The sequence below is a fragment of the Dipodomys merriami genome, unplaced genomic scaffold, assembly GCF_024711535.1.
Source record: "Dipodomys merriami isolate MVZ:Mamm:240054 unplaced genomic scaffold, mDipMer1.0.p SCAF_346, whole genome shotgun sequence".
In the NCBI taxonomy this organism is placed as follows: Eukaryota; Metazoa; Chordata; class Mammalia; order Rodentia; family Heteromyidae; genus Dipodomys; species Dipodomys merriami.
The window spans coordinates 405213-420120 of record NW_027205004.1 but is presented as its reverse complement, the minus strand read 5'-3'; the positions used below and the strand labels follow the sequence as shown (position 1 = coordinate 420120).

The following is a 14908-nucleotide window of genomic DNA, read 5'->3' as shown; positions in this document are numbered from 1 at the left end:
GTGGTTGTGGGACTTGACCTCTAGGCCTGGGCGCTGTCCCTCAGCTATTCAGCTCAAGGCTAGCGTTCTAACACTTGAGCCACAGTGCAACTTCCGGCTTTTTCTGCTTATGTGGTGCTAATTGAACTCAGGGCCTCATGCATGCGAGGCAAGCAGTCTACCACTGAGCCACCTTCCCAGCCCTACAATGCATCTTAATATCACCCTTTCCATCATTCTTTCTCTTCCCAGGCCTATTTTTTAATTTGTGTGTGTGTGTGTGTGTTTTCCAGTCCTGCAGCTTGAACTCAGCACGTGGGTGCTGTCCCTGAGTTTTTTTGCACAAGTCTAGCAGTTTACCACTTTGACAGCTCCCTGTCCGGTTTTCTGTTTTTTTTGTTTTTTTTTTTTTTTTCCGGTTGGTCGTGGGGCTTGAACTCTGGGCTTGGGTGCTGTCCCTCAGCTCTTCAGCTCAAGGTGAGTGCCCTACTGCTTGAGCCACAGCACCACTTCTGGTTTTCTAGTGGTTTATTGGAGATAAGAGTCTCACAGAGGGGCTGGGAAGGTGGCTCAGTGGTAGAGCGCTTGCCTTGCATGCATGAGGCCCTGGGTTTGATTCCCCAGCACCACATAAGCAAAAAGAAAAAAGCCGGAAGTGGCGCTGTGGCTCAAGTGGTAGAGTGCTAGCCTTGAGCTGAAGAGCTGAGGGACAGCGCCCAGGCCCAGAGTTCAGGCCCCACGAGCGGACCCCCCCCCCAAAAAAAAAAAAAAAAAAAAAAAGAGTCTCACAGACTTTCCTGCCTGGGCTGGCTTTGAACCGTGATTCTCAGATCTCAGCCTCCTGAGTAGCTAGGATTACAGGCATGAGCCACTGGCGCCCAGCCCCTGTCCAGTTTTCTGATGGTAAATTGGAGAAAAGAGTCTCATGGACTTTCCTGCCTGCTGTCTTTGAACCCCGATTCTCAGTTCCTGAGTAGCTAGGATTACAGGCATGAGTCAGTAGTATCCAGCATATCTTTCCTCAGTTTTTTTTTTTTTACTGTGAAAATACTGTATAGAGGGGTTACAATTACATGGGCAAGATAATGAGTACATTTCTTATCAAGCATTGTAGCCTCCTCCTTTGTTTCCCCTTCCCATCCCTTCCCAGCCTCCCCCTGCCCCCCTCCAACCTCCCTCCCAAAGTTGTAAAGTTCATTTTTGACATGACAGCTTGTACTTCTCATTGTTCCAGCATATCTTATTGTGTATTAAGAGTTCTTTGTGCAGGGTGCTGCTGGCTCAGGCCTGTAATCCTAGCTACTTAAGAGGCTGAGATCTAAGGATCATGGTTCAAAGCCAGCCTGGGCAGGAAAATCCAGGGACTCTTTTTTTTTTTGGGGGGGGTCCAGTTGTGGGGCCTGAACTCTGGGGCTGGGCGCTGTCCCTCAACTCTTCAGCTCAAGGCTAGCGCTCTACCACTTGAGCCACAGCACCACTTTCGGCTTTTTTCTTTTTTCTTATGTGGTGCTGAGGAATCGAACCCAGGGCCTCAGGCATGCAAGGCAAGCGCTCTACCACTGAGCCACCTTCCCAGCCCCAAATCCAGGGACTCTTATCTCCGATTAACCACTAAAAACCCAGAAGTGGCATTGTGGCTCATAGTGGTAGAGTGCTAGTCTTGAGCAAAAGGAGCTCAGGGACAGTGCCCAGGTCTCTCAAGCCCCATGACCAAACAAAAACAAAAAGGAAAAAAAAGTTATTTGTGTGTATTTTTAATATCAGTCTTTTTATCATTTATAAGATGTCTTTATCATTAGCAAATCCTTTCTCCCTTTGTGTGGCTTGAGTTTTAATTACCTTGACAGTGTCTTTCATAGAGCAGAGCACTTTATTTTTAGTGAAGAACAGCTTATCAGTTTTTTCTTTCATGAATTTGGCTTTGGTTTATGTCTAAAAAGTCATCATATATCTATCATTATGTAGACTTTCTCATTGTTGTCTAAGAATTTCATAGTTTCCATATGTAAGTTAATGAACTATTTTGACTGATTTTGTGAGGACAAATAGTAATGTTTAGCCTTTATCTAATTATTTCTCTTGCTTACTTTGGTCTGTGTCTAGATTCAGTTTTTATGCATGTGGATGTCCAATTTTTCTAGCATCATTTGCTGAGGAGGCTCCTTTCTCCTTTTTCTTGTCTTTGCTCTTGTATCAATGAGCTGGTATATTTTATTTCAGTCTATTTCTGGGCTTTCTTTTCTCCTCCACTAATCGATATCTGTTCTTTTTCTAAGACCATACTGTCTTGATTACTGTCACCTTATAGTAAGTCTTGACATCATGTAGTATCAGTCCTCTAGCTTTTCCATATAAACTTTCCAGAAAGTTTGTATGTCTACAAAGTTACATGCTGGGATTTTGTTTGGGATGGAGATGAATGTATAGATCAAGTTGAGAAGACCTGACATCTTGACTATATTGAATCTTCCTCTCCAAAAATGTGAATTGTTACTACTTATTTAGTTCTTTGATTTTTAAAATCAGTTTTCTAGTTTTTTTCATACAGATCATGTACATATTTATAAATTAATATCTAAGGCCGGGCGCTGGTGGCTCACACCTGTAATCCTAGCTACTCAGGAAGCTGAGATCTGAGGATTGCGGTTCAAAGCCAGCCCGGGCAGGAGAGACCGTGAGACTTCTATCTATTTCCAATAAACCACCAGAGAACCCGAAGTGGCGCTGTAGCTCAAGTGGTAGAGCACTCGCCTTGAGCTGAAGAGCTGAGGGACAGCACCCAGGCCCAGAGTTCAGGCCTCACAACCGACCAAAAAAAAAAAAAAATCATATCTAAGTATTTCATTTCTGAGGTTAATTGAATTGCATGCTTACTTTTAAATTCCATTTGCTTATTTATTGGTACTATATAGGAAAAGGATTGCCTTTTGAGCTTAATCTTGTATCCTATAATCTTGTTATAATATCATATTCATTTTAGGAGTTTTTTAAATTGTTGTATTGTTGATCCTTTGCTATTTTCTCCATAGATAATCATATTATTTGTGATAATTTTTCTTTCCCAATCACTATATCTTTTATTTCCTTTTCTTGCTTTATTTTATTTGCTATGACTTATAGTAAGATAAAAAGCAGTGATGAGAAAGAAATCCTAGACTTATTCCTGCTCTTACACTTTTAGTGGAAAGGAGTCTAGTTTTACACTGTTACGTATGATGTTAACTGTAGTGTCTTTTTCATTTTTTTGTGTGTTTTGTTTTTTGTGACATCTCATCCAGGCCAGGTTGAAACTTATGTAGCCAAGTCTTGTCTTTGAATTTGCATCCTCTTGCTTCAGCCTTCTGAGTTATTGGAATTTTAGGTTTGCATTACCATGCCTGGGTGCTGGCCATGAGCCTTTTCATTTAAGGCCAGTTCTCTATCACTTGAGCTACACCTCTACTTCCATCTTTCTTTCTTTCTTTTTTTTTTTTTTTTGGGTCCAGTCGTGGGGCCTGAACTCTGGGCCTGGGCACTGTCCCTCAGCTCTTCAACTCAAGGCTAATGCTCTACCTCTTGAGCCACAGCGCCACTTCTGGCTTTTTTCTTTTTGCTTATGTGGTGCTGAGGAATCGAACCCAGGGCCTCAGGCATGCAAGGCAAGCGCTCTACCACTGAGCCACCTTCCCAGCCCCCCATCTTTATTTCTAACACACACATTCCGTGTTATGTATTTCCTTATTTTCCATTTTGGACTAAGCCTTCTGACCTGAGTCCTTGAAATCCTGTGTGCAGTTTAGCATCACCTCTTTCTTTGGATTTGCCATGTTTCAAGTATGCAAAGACCATGTATAGCTACTGTCTACCATACTGGATATTGTAAATTTAGGCCTTTGTTTGCTCATTGTGGAGGATGTCAACCTAGTTTGATTAATTATGATTAGTTAGAAAATGTTTCAGAATAGTGGTCCTGACTTATGAGAAGTATGATTCTGAAACATCTTTAAGGCCATTCACTTCTAGGATTTTTTCATGTTTCTAGGTGATTTAATACCATCATGTTTTGTCTTTAGTTTCTAAAGTTTCTGCAAAACATATTCAACTCCTGTGGTAATATAGTATTTTGAGACCTTTTAAAGTAGAACATGTCTTTCACTGTCTAACTGTAGTATCTCTTGCTCCTGTCACACTCTGTTTTTCTCTTTCAGTGCTAGTCCTGAGGCTTAGACTCAGGTACTGGGCACTGTCCCTGAGGTTTTTTGCTCCATGTTGGCACTCTATCACTTGATCCGCAGCTCCAATTCCAGGTTTTTGGTGATTAATTGAGATAAGAGTCTCATGGGCTATCCTGCCTGGGCTGACTTTGAACCATGGTCCACAGATCTCAACCTCCTGAATACCTAGGATTGCAGGTGTGAGCCAGTGGTGCCTGGCTTGTGATACTCTTTTGTAGATATTATTGTTGCTATTGTCAGCTTGCATTGTTTCTTATGCTTTAATTTTCTCTCTGAGTGAAATAAACTCACATCAGTTTATGTGATGCTGGGAATTGAACCCAGGGTCTTGGAAATGCTTGACAAACACTCTACCACTGAGTTGCATCCCAGGTCTCTTATTTTATTGGGCTTGTTTTCAGATGTGGGTGATAAAGTTTATTCAATTTTTTTTTTTTTGGGTCCGGTCATGGGGCCTGAACTCTGGGCTTGGGCGTTGTCCCTCAGCTCTTCAGCTCAAGGCTAGCACTCTACTACTTGAGCCACAGTGCCACTTCCGGCTTCTTTTTGCTTATGTGGTGCTGAGGAGTCGAATTCAGGGCCTCATGCATGCAAGGCAAGCGCTCTACCACTGAGCCACCTTCCCAGCCCTTTATTCAATATTTTTAAAGTTCTATAGCAGAACCTGTCATTGAGGATTGTGAGCTCTTCAGGTTCACTCAAGTTTAGGTAGGCGATACCCCTTTTTCTCCTTGCATTTCCTTTTAATTTTCTTACTTGAGAAGTATGTCCTTTTGCTATAGGGCACATGGATTCCACTTGAGCAGGATACCCACTCCTGCCTTAAATCAGATCCCACTGTTTACATCCATGGAACATGTCTGCTGCTTTTGGAAATAGCTAAGTTTAGAATGCCTTATTTAAGTCCTGTCGGGGGATGGATGGTTGTCTGACATGGCTTTGCTGAAAATATGTTTTTCACAGAATGAGTAATTAAGACAGATACTGTGAGTAATGATTTTTTTTTTTTTTTGCTGAAGGAGACTGAGATGCTGCCAGCACTGTCTTCTCTGCTTTAGATGTTTTTAGAATCATACCATTTCAGAGTAATCTCAAATGTGTTTCAGAAAGCATTTTAAATGGCAGAATATTGACAGATATTATGGAAGGCTTGAGTGAAAGTAAAATAGCTTTCATCTATCTTATTTCATCTAACTCCTTAAGGAAGGGGGTGTTATACATTATTAGGTACTTTGTTTCCTTAAAAATACCTTTTACTTTTTTGATGATAGGCATTTCATTCAGGAAAATATGTGAAATGTCTGGATTGGTGTACTGTAAACAATATAACTTAAAAATGGATCCAAATTTAAGCTCATGGCATATGATACATCTGATCATGTTTATGAAAGGTTAACATGAGTTATGCAAAGAGTTCTAATCACAATTTCCAAGTCTTTTGGGAGTTCAAGAGGACTACAGTTATATCAACAGCATATAATCACTGTCACTGTTTCTCTTGACATTAATGCTTTTACAGCTTTCAGTGGAATGAAGTACATAAAGTATGCCTTAGACATTTTCTGTCTTTTGGTTAATTTTAAGAATTTGGCTTCCACCTCCAAGATGGAAAGTCTTCTGTGAGCCCAAGGGATGTTGGAATGTAAACAAATTGCTGAATACATTTTCTTTGTTTTATGATTTGCAGGGCCACTTCAGCAGCTCTAAACTGAAGGTAGTTTAATTAGATTTAACATCTCTTTTCACTCCTTTCTCTCATAACTGAAATTTTATTTAACATATATTTTAAAATTATTTTTCACTTTATTTATTGCTAAAGTTTGACTAGACAGTTATTGTCCCTTTTATTCTTTCTGTATTTTCTTTCATGCCCCAGCTGGTACCCGTTTGATGACAGACATTCCTTGCCAGCCACAGTCCTCCTTGCACAGAGCACTGAAAAGAGCATCTGTGGTTCAAGTACTGGACAGCAAGCTCTGCCCTCCAGTTCCCATTATTTCATAGCTTGCTTGGGGGTCTGCACCCAAGCTTTTTCCTAGATTCATATGAAATGGGAGCTCCTGAGGTCAGGCTAGTTATGGTTTGGTCCTCACACACATTTATTATTGTTATTATTGTTATCAGGCCCTATGAAAAGTAAACCTTCTCCCCTCCCTAAACACTGGATCGTGTACATGCTGGGCAAGGGCTACGTCCTCGCTGTCTCCCTTTTTTATCCTATTGAATCTTCACAACAGTCCTGTCAGGTGGGCACTAGCATCTCTCTTATTTTGCAGAGGAAAAACTTGAGGGTCAACAGATAAGGTCATTCATCAAATAAGTGTCCAAGTCTGGAATTGCCAGCCATCTCTATAATCCAGGGTTCACTACAAAAACCATACTATCTTCCCTCATTGGGCTTCTGTGTTAGCCTATATTCATCAGGTCCATTGGGGCCTTTCCTTTCTTCTGTTCCGTGCCCAAGGATGTCAGTGGGACATTTTGCATTTCACATAGATCTGGTGAGAAGAGTAGCACTCCCTATGGCTAGTTTGTCTTATATCTCAGAGTAGTGTTAATCTAGTATTTTAGATATATCATTTTTCTGCCGGTTTACCTTCTACTGTTTCCACTCAAGTTATATTTTTGTGATTTCTCTATAAATAAGACAGCACCAGTCCTGGTGCTGTCATCTGGTTTTATTCTACTGGGGAAAGAGATACCCTCCCTGGTCAAAGGGAGCTCATAGTATGTGGGGCAGGTAGATAAAAGCAGGAGTGCTTTTGCTACACTAGGATACCTATTCTGAAAAACCTCATGTTTTGCAAAACCGCAACTCACAGGGCTCATGAGAATAGGATAAATAGAAGCCCACTAAGATCTATGTCTGTGCTAGCAGGCAGTAGGCATGTATTTTTCTTTCTTTCTTTCTTTTTTTTTTTTTTTTTTTTGTTGTTGGTCATGGGGCTTGAACTCTGGGCCTGAGTGCTGTCTCTCAGCCGTTCAGCTCAAGGCAAGTACTCTACCACTTGAGCTACAGTGCCACTTCTGCTTTTCCAGTAGTTTATTGGAGATGAGTTTCATGGACTTTCCTGCCCAGGCTAGCTTTGATTGGCAATCCTCAGATCTCAGCCTCCTGAGTAGCTAGGATTACCGGCATGAGCCACTGGTGCCCGGCTGTGTTTTTCATTTTTTATAAAATGCAGTTCAAGGTGCTTTCTGCTTCTGCTGAGGGTTTTTCTCTTCTGCTGAAAGTGGTCATTTTGTTCCTGCTTTTCTAGGTCTTCTCGCCTATATAACCCCCTTGGCCCTGATGTGGCCTCTGGTGTATGCACAGTCTCTCTTATTTATCAACTGTGCATGAGCAAATGATAATTTTTTTTTTGCCAGTCCTGGGGCTTGAACTCAGGGCCTGGGTGCTGGCCCTGAGCTTCTTTGGCTCAAGGCTAGTGTTGTATTCTTGAGCCACAGCGCTACTTCCATCTTTTTCTGTTATGTTGTACTAAGGAATCGAACCCAGTGTTTCATGCATGCTAGGCAAGCAGTCTACCACTAAACCACATTCCCAGCCCAATAATTTTTTTTTTTTGTTTCAGTCCTGGGGCTTAGGCCTGGGCACTGTCCCTGAGCTTCTTTTGCTCAAAGCTAGCACTCTATCACTTGAGCTACAGTGCCACTTGTGGATTTTTCTGTTTATGTGGTACTGAGGAATCAAACCCAGGGCTTGCTAGGCAAGCACTCAGGCTAAGCCACATTCCTAGCCCAAGAATTTTTTTTAAATCAAAATTTTCTCTTGACTGGTGTGGTGCATGCTGTGGATTAGGTATGAAGGTGGTGGTATCAGTGTACTTGGGTTCCATTTTCTCTAGTCTGGATTTTAGATCATTTATTGGACCTTCTTGATTCTGGCATACTGAAATAAGCCCCCCTTGTTTGTAGATTTATTACATGTGGTTTTGACCAAGCATAGCAAAAAATAAAGAAGAAAAAAAGCTCAAAAGGAATTTCCAAAAAACAGACTTTCAAGCTGCTTACTTGGTTCAGAGAAGCTCTTAGGCAGTCTTGTGTTAGAGATACTGAGTGTTTCTTTGAGCTTAATTTTGTGAAAATCCACCTCTAATAAAAGCAAATGGTGCCCCAAAGCAAGATAAAATGAATATGCTTAATTTAAGTGATAAAATGAAAATTTAAGGTTTGTTGAAGGGTGTCATGTCTTTAGTGGAATCTGGGTAGTGTTATAGGAAGAATGAACCAAGCATCCACAGTACAGCACTGAACAATATATGTGGTTTTCCTCTGTGAGGGTTTTTTTTTTTTTGGATCTAGATACAAGAGGATATCAATTAGCAGAAAGTTGCTAATTGTTATGCTTGAATGTGGGCATGCACATTCCACTTAAATAGAAATTAGAGCTTCTGGGAATTATATATTTAAATTGGGAACACTGACTCTGTCTCCTCTGGTGTGATGATTCAGGACACTGGATAGGTCAGCTTCAGAGCTGGGTTCAGATCTGCTTAGGACTCTCTAGGTTGAGTACTAAGCATCCTACATTCCTGGAACCTCTGGGCGAATGGTGTGTCTGATAACCCTAAGAAACAGTGCTGTAGCAAGACAGCTTTCAGTGCACCTTGGGTATCCAGGACGTGGATAGGTACACAATGCACTTCTTTTTGAATAGGAGACTAGACAGGAGTTTGGATAAATATCTGGTCACAAGAAGTGGTCGTATACCTGGCTGGAGGAAGCAAACAGCTTGTGGCCAGGTCTCTGGGAAAGATTAGCTCCTAGCTCTAGCACATATACAACTGACCTGAGAGGGTCCAAGAGGTTCAGGACAGATGTGGATGGAGAAGTGCAAGAGAGTGCTGACAAGCATTGTTGGCAGTCTGACAACATGGTCATCAGTTGCACTGACTTCAGCAAACACATATGAAGACGTATTTAAGCTGAGACCAGAGGGTGACCTAAGAGATAACTATAGAACCAGGAGATGTTGTTGTGGGTGATTTAGAGGCTCTTGTTGTATTCCAGCAAGTTCTCTAGTTAGTGTGTACACCTTTCCTCTCCCTCCATTGCTGCCTTCCTCCTTTTCTTTTTTTCTCTTCCTTCTTTCCTTCCTTCCTTCCTTCCTTCCTTCCTTCCTTCCTTCCTTCCTTCCTTCCTTCCATCCTTCCTCTCTCCCTCCCTCCCTGCCTCTCTCTCTCTTCTTTTCTTTTCTTTCTTCTTCTTCTATTTTTTTTTTGTTGGTTGTGGGGCTTGAACTCTGGGCCTGGACGCTGTCCCTCAGCTCTTCAGCTTGAGGCTTAGCACTACTTGAGCCATAGCACTACTTCTGGCTTTTTCTGCTTATGTGGTCCTGACAAATCGAACCCAGGGCCTCATGCATGCAAGGCAAGCATTCTACCACTGAGCTACCTTCCCAGTCCCTGTATTCCTCCTTTTCATGATGGACTTTCCTCCTGCTCTTTCTTCCCCTAACTCCTCCTCCTTCATCTCATCCTCCTGGGCCTCCCACATTGCTGGGCCTCTCACAATCAATCTGTTTCATTATAGTTGAGTTTCTAATGTGGTATTGGATCCTTCCAGAGCAAACATGATAAGAATGTGTTGCAAGACAGGAGATAGAAGTCCAGACGTGCAAACAGGCACAGGCTTACTTCTACTGTATGTTATTTGTCTCAGAGTATCACTGCTCAGCTCACTCAGAAGGGATACAAGGGTTGGGATACATACATCCTGGAGTGGAAGGTGTGAAGCGTTTTTTTTTTTTTTTAATTTAATTTAACTTTTTGGGTCCAGTCATGGGGCCTGAACTCTGGGCCTAGGCACTGTCCCTCAGCTCTTCAGCTCAAGGCTAGAGCTTTCCCACTTGAGCCACAGCGCCACTTCTGGCTTTTTTCTTTTTGCTTATGTGGTGCTGAGGAATCAAACCCAGGGCCTCAGGCATGCAAGGCAAGCATTCTACAACTGAGCCACCTTCCCAGCCCCGGTGTGAAGTGTTTTGCAGCTACCTCGAATCTTTCATGGTTCCTGGTCTTGTGCTTTCTCAAAGGGAGGGGCCTTTTTTTTACTCTCTTGCTCTTCTTCAAGTAACTGTGTTAGAGGAAAAATTCTAGTGCATCAGTTTCAGTATTCTTCCTCTATTATAAGAGGGAGGTAGAACTGAAGGTGCCTTTACTGAGCCCCTGGACTGTGTGAGTGAGCCTAGAAACTTGAGTCATTTGTGGCCTCTGCAGCTCCCAGGCTTGGGGTAAATGTTGAAAGCACATTTGGCGGGAGGTGTTAAACACTTTCCAAGTTGAATGCTGAACATACACTACTATTACAGCCAGGAAAAAAAATTAATTTCAGTCCAAAATAGAGTAGAAAGAGGGCATTTCTTCTCAAGTTTCTAGTTCCAGTTCTGAGTCATATGTAAGGGGCTCAGGAAGGCATTCACCCATGGACTTTATTTAATAAGGAAGTATTGCTGCAGTGTTAAAAGAGCTACCTGTATTTTCTATACCGAGTCTGATCTGTCATGGCTGTCAAAGAGCTAAAGAAATGTGGGCAGACACTTAAGGAAGGTGCTTTGTGCCTTGCAAGGAACATTCATCAAGTGCAGGTCTCCTGCATCTTCATCATGCAAAGAGAAGGTACCAGGAGATCATATCCTTGCTTTATGGTTAATACTTAATGTCTATGGATTTCTTTAATTTTCTGCCTCTTTTAACTACTTATATCATTTTAGCAGCATGAATGAATTTTCAGAAGAAGCCTGTTTTATAGATCTTAACAAGGTCTGTGTTGCTAAAGTCATTATTTTAAAGCCAGACCCAAAGAAACAGGCTCCATGGTTTCCCTCATTTGTAATAATTAGTATATGTCTAGGATAGTCCTAGCAGAGGATCACAGTTGCTCAACAGCTATATGTATATGGCCATATAAAATGATGGTAATTGAAATGGACTCCAAGATAAGGTAACAAGAGGTTTTTTTTTTTTTTTTTTGTATTTTTTAAAATGTACTGTATGAAGTTATTTCTTTTTTCTTTCATTTTTAAAATTTTTTAATTTAAGTTATTATTTTTTGGGGTCTGTCATGGGGCCTGAACTCTGGGCCTGGGCGCTGTCCCTCAGCTCCTCAGCTCAAGGCTAGCGCTCTACCACTTGAGCCACAGCGCCACTCCCGGCTTTTTTCTTTTTGCTTATGTGGTGCTGAGGAATCAAACCCAGGGCCTCATGCATACAAGGCAAATGCTCTACCTCTGAGCCACCTTCCCAGCCCCTTTTCTTTCATTTTTTTTTCCTTCGATTTGTCCCCTTTGTCACTGTTTTTATTTTGGTACCCTGTGTCTTGTATATATGTTTTGTCTGACTTGGGGAAGGGAAGGGGAATAACAAAATGGTGACACAAAGGACTAAGGATGGACCAATGCATTAATGATAATCACAAGACACTATGTTGGAAATGAACTTTATAATTTGGGAAGGAGGGGAGTTAGGGAGAGGGAAAGTGGGAGAAAATGAGGGAGGGGGAAACACCGTTTGACAAAAAATATGCTAATTTCCTTACTTGTGTAACTGTAACTCCTTTGTATATCACATTTCAATACAATAAAGTTATTAAAGATAAATTCAGGAAATTACAATGTGGGATTGTGTCTTCATTGTTCATGAGTGACAGGCTGGAAAGCTGCTGTATGGACAGATGCTTTTGTGTAGAAGTTGATACATGTGTGTAACTGATTTGGGCCACTCTTTTCTTTCATTCTTTAGTAAAATTTTCCCTTTCTTACTTGTTTGTGCACATCTCTCCTGGGAATTATATTAACATCATCTTAGCGATAGCTGAGCTTCCCTCTTCCCCACGTGGCAAACTATATTCACGTTCATTTTTGTTGTTAGTCGTGGGGCTTGAACTACGGGCCTGGGTACTGTCCCTCAGCTCTTCAGCTCAAGGTGAGCGCTCTACCACTTGAGCCATAGCACCATTTCAGATTTTCTGGTGGTTTATTGAAGATAAGAGTCTCACGGACTTTCCTGCCCAGGCTGGCTGTGAACTGTGATCCTCAGATCTCAGCCTCCTGAGTAGCTAGGATTACAGGCATGAGCCACTGGTGCCCTGCTCCACATTCATTTTTTATTACTATCTTTTCCTGATTTTCCTAATTGATTATCATGTAGAAACTTTGCATCTGTTTTCAAATGAGAAATTGGCCTGTTATTTTTATTTTTTACTATTCATGTTCAGCTTCAATATTAGGATAACACTGGCCTTGCAGAATAAGTTGGAAAGCCTTTAATCTTTCCCTATGGTCTGGACCAATATAAGTGACAGGAATTATTTAACACAACTTGTTATTCAGGCTATGTGGGTTGGACTTCCTTCGTTTCTGAGCACCCTTCAAATCCTTTTGAGCAATTAACATTTCTCATTGTCTCCTCATTTGGACTTTCAGATATATTGGAGATTATTTAATAGACTTTTTGTTATTATTTAGGTTTATGAGGTGTTAGCCTTTCTGTCTCTAGTTCTCTCTCTCTCTCTCTCTCTCTCTCTCTCTCTCTCTCTCTTTCTCTCTTTCTCTCTCTCTCTCAAAGAGGTTAATTATGTTACTCAATCTGATCTAAAATTCCTACTGAATCCTTCTACCTCAGGTACACATCACCATACCCAGCTCTAGAGTCATAGCCTTTTTTTTTTTTTTTTTTAAATTGCAGTGTAGTTGCATTTTCCTTACTCAGTTTTTTCTTTTTCTTTCTTTTTTTTCCCAAGGTTGGGACTTGAACTCAGTATTGGATGTTTTTACTTATTGGCTGGTACTCTACCACCTGAACCATGCCTCCAATCTCCATTATTTCCATAGAGTTTTTATTTTTATTTTATTTTTTTGGGTCCAGTCGTGGGGCCTGAACTCTGGACCTGGGTGCTGTCCCTCAGCTCTTCAGCTCAAGGCTAGAGCTCTACCACTTGAGCCACAGTGCCACTTCCGACTTTTTTCTTTTTGCTTATGTGATGCTGAGGAATCGAACCCAGGGCCTCAGGCATGCAAGGCAAGCGCTCTACCACTGAGCCACCTTCCCAGCCCCGAGTTTTTATTTTTTAAAGTAAATTTAGTTCTGTAGTTTATTTATTCCCCTTGCTCCTTACTTTATTTTATATTTTAGTCTTGGTTTATTTTCTAATAAGTGATATAAAACATCAGAGTTTTGTATGGTTCCTTGTCCCCTGGTCCATTGTCAAATCCTGCTAGCCTCTACCTTGCTATGCCCACAGAACGTAGGGACAGGATGCCACTACTGCAGCAGGCACGGCAGCACAGCCATTGTTGTCTCATCTGAATGGTTGTGACATCCTCTTCCTGGGTCTCCTGCTTCCAGGCTGTGCTCACTACAATAGCCTGTGTGTGCCATCCTCGTAGATGGAAAGCTATTCCACTTTTTATTTTTTTTAACTGGCTTTGAACTCAGGGTCTTACTTGCTAGACAGGTGTGTACTACCCTGAGTCACCTCCAACCCATAAGTTGGGAGAGCTTTAAGGCTCACTCTTTTTTTTTTTGTTCTGGTATTGGGGCTTGAACTCAGGGCCTGGGAGCTAGCTGTCCCTTAGCTTTTTCCATTCAAGGCTGATTGACACTCTACCTTTTAGCCACAGTTCCACTTCTAGCTTCTGACTTCCATAATTGCTTCAAATCCAGAACTCAAGAAGCCATGCTTGGTGAGTAACTTAGTCTCCCACCTGAGATAAAGTTTGGACTTAGGGGTTTATAATCCAACTATTTGTTTTTCACAAAGCCTCCTATTTTTAGCCATTGGGCTTGGGACTAGGATGGCCCCCTTAATGACAAGTACCCTTGCTTTCCTGTGATTAGGCACTTTTGGTCTTGGTTGCCTCTTCTAGTGCTGCTTCTTTTTTTCTTTTGGTCGGGTTGTGGGGCCTGAACTCTGGGCCTGGGCACTGTCCCTCAGCTCTTCAGCTCAAGCTCGACCATTTGAGCTCAGCGCCACTTCTGGCTTTTTTCTTTAAGCTTATGTGGTGCTGAAGAATCAAACCCAGGACCTCATGCATGCAAGGCAAGCGCTCTACCACTGAGCCACCTTCCCAGCCCTTCTAGTGCTTCTTGAAGGGCTGTAGATGACTGTTTCCTAGAGGTGGTATTCCTATGAATGGTTCAACCTCCTGTGGAGCCCAGCAGAATTCTGGAGAAGGGGAGCCTAGAGTGTGGGAGAATCCTCAAGATTACAGTTTGCTCTTCCAGATCCCTCCCCAGCCCTGAATGCAGAGTGGAATTGGACCATGGTTCTTGTGCTCACCTAAACCTGGCTCTTGCACTTTGAGAAAGAGCTGTCAGTGCCTACAGTGCCTCTAATGTCCCCATTTGTTGACAGACAGGAAGAATCATTGCTGGAGCCTCTGGTGTCTTCTGAAGGCTCAGGAGTCCTTGCCTCTGCCTTCCAGGTCCTTTGGAGCCAGACATTTGCTACTGTGTTGGAGTCTTTATTCAGTGTGGTACACTGGCATTGGTCATGTCCTCGGAGGAGGGAGTACACTGAAGAGCACTGCTGTCTGTATGGAAGCAGCTCTGTATGTGAGGATGGAGCTGCCTCTGATGCCAGGCTTCCAGGGCTACTCTGTAGACTCCATGTACAAGCTCATGGGCACGATGAAGTCCAAGTCCTATGGGTACAGAGGAAATTCCTGCAGCTGGCCAGTTGCCCTCACCTGGCTGTCGTATTGATTTTTATATCCA

At 42.2% G+C, this 14908-nt stretch overlaps 1 protein-coding gene across 1 annotated transcript in view; it reads left to right on the top strand.

The window, feature by feature from the left end:
- Nucleotides 1–14908, top strand: part of LOC138803695 (D-aminoacyl-tRNA deacylase 1) — a 170199-nt gene that overhangs the window by 10291 nt on the left and 145000 nt on the right. The gene's annotated exons all lie outside the window — the stretch shown is intronic.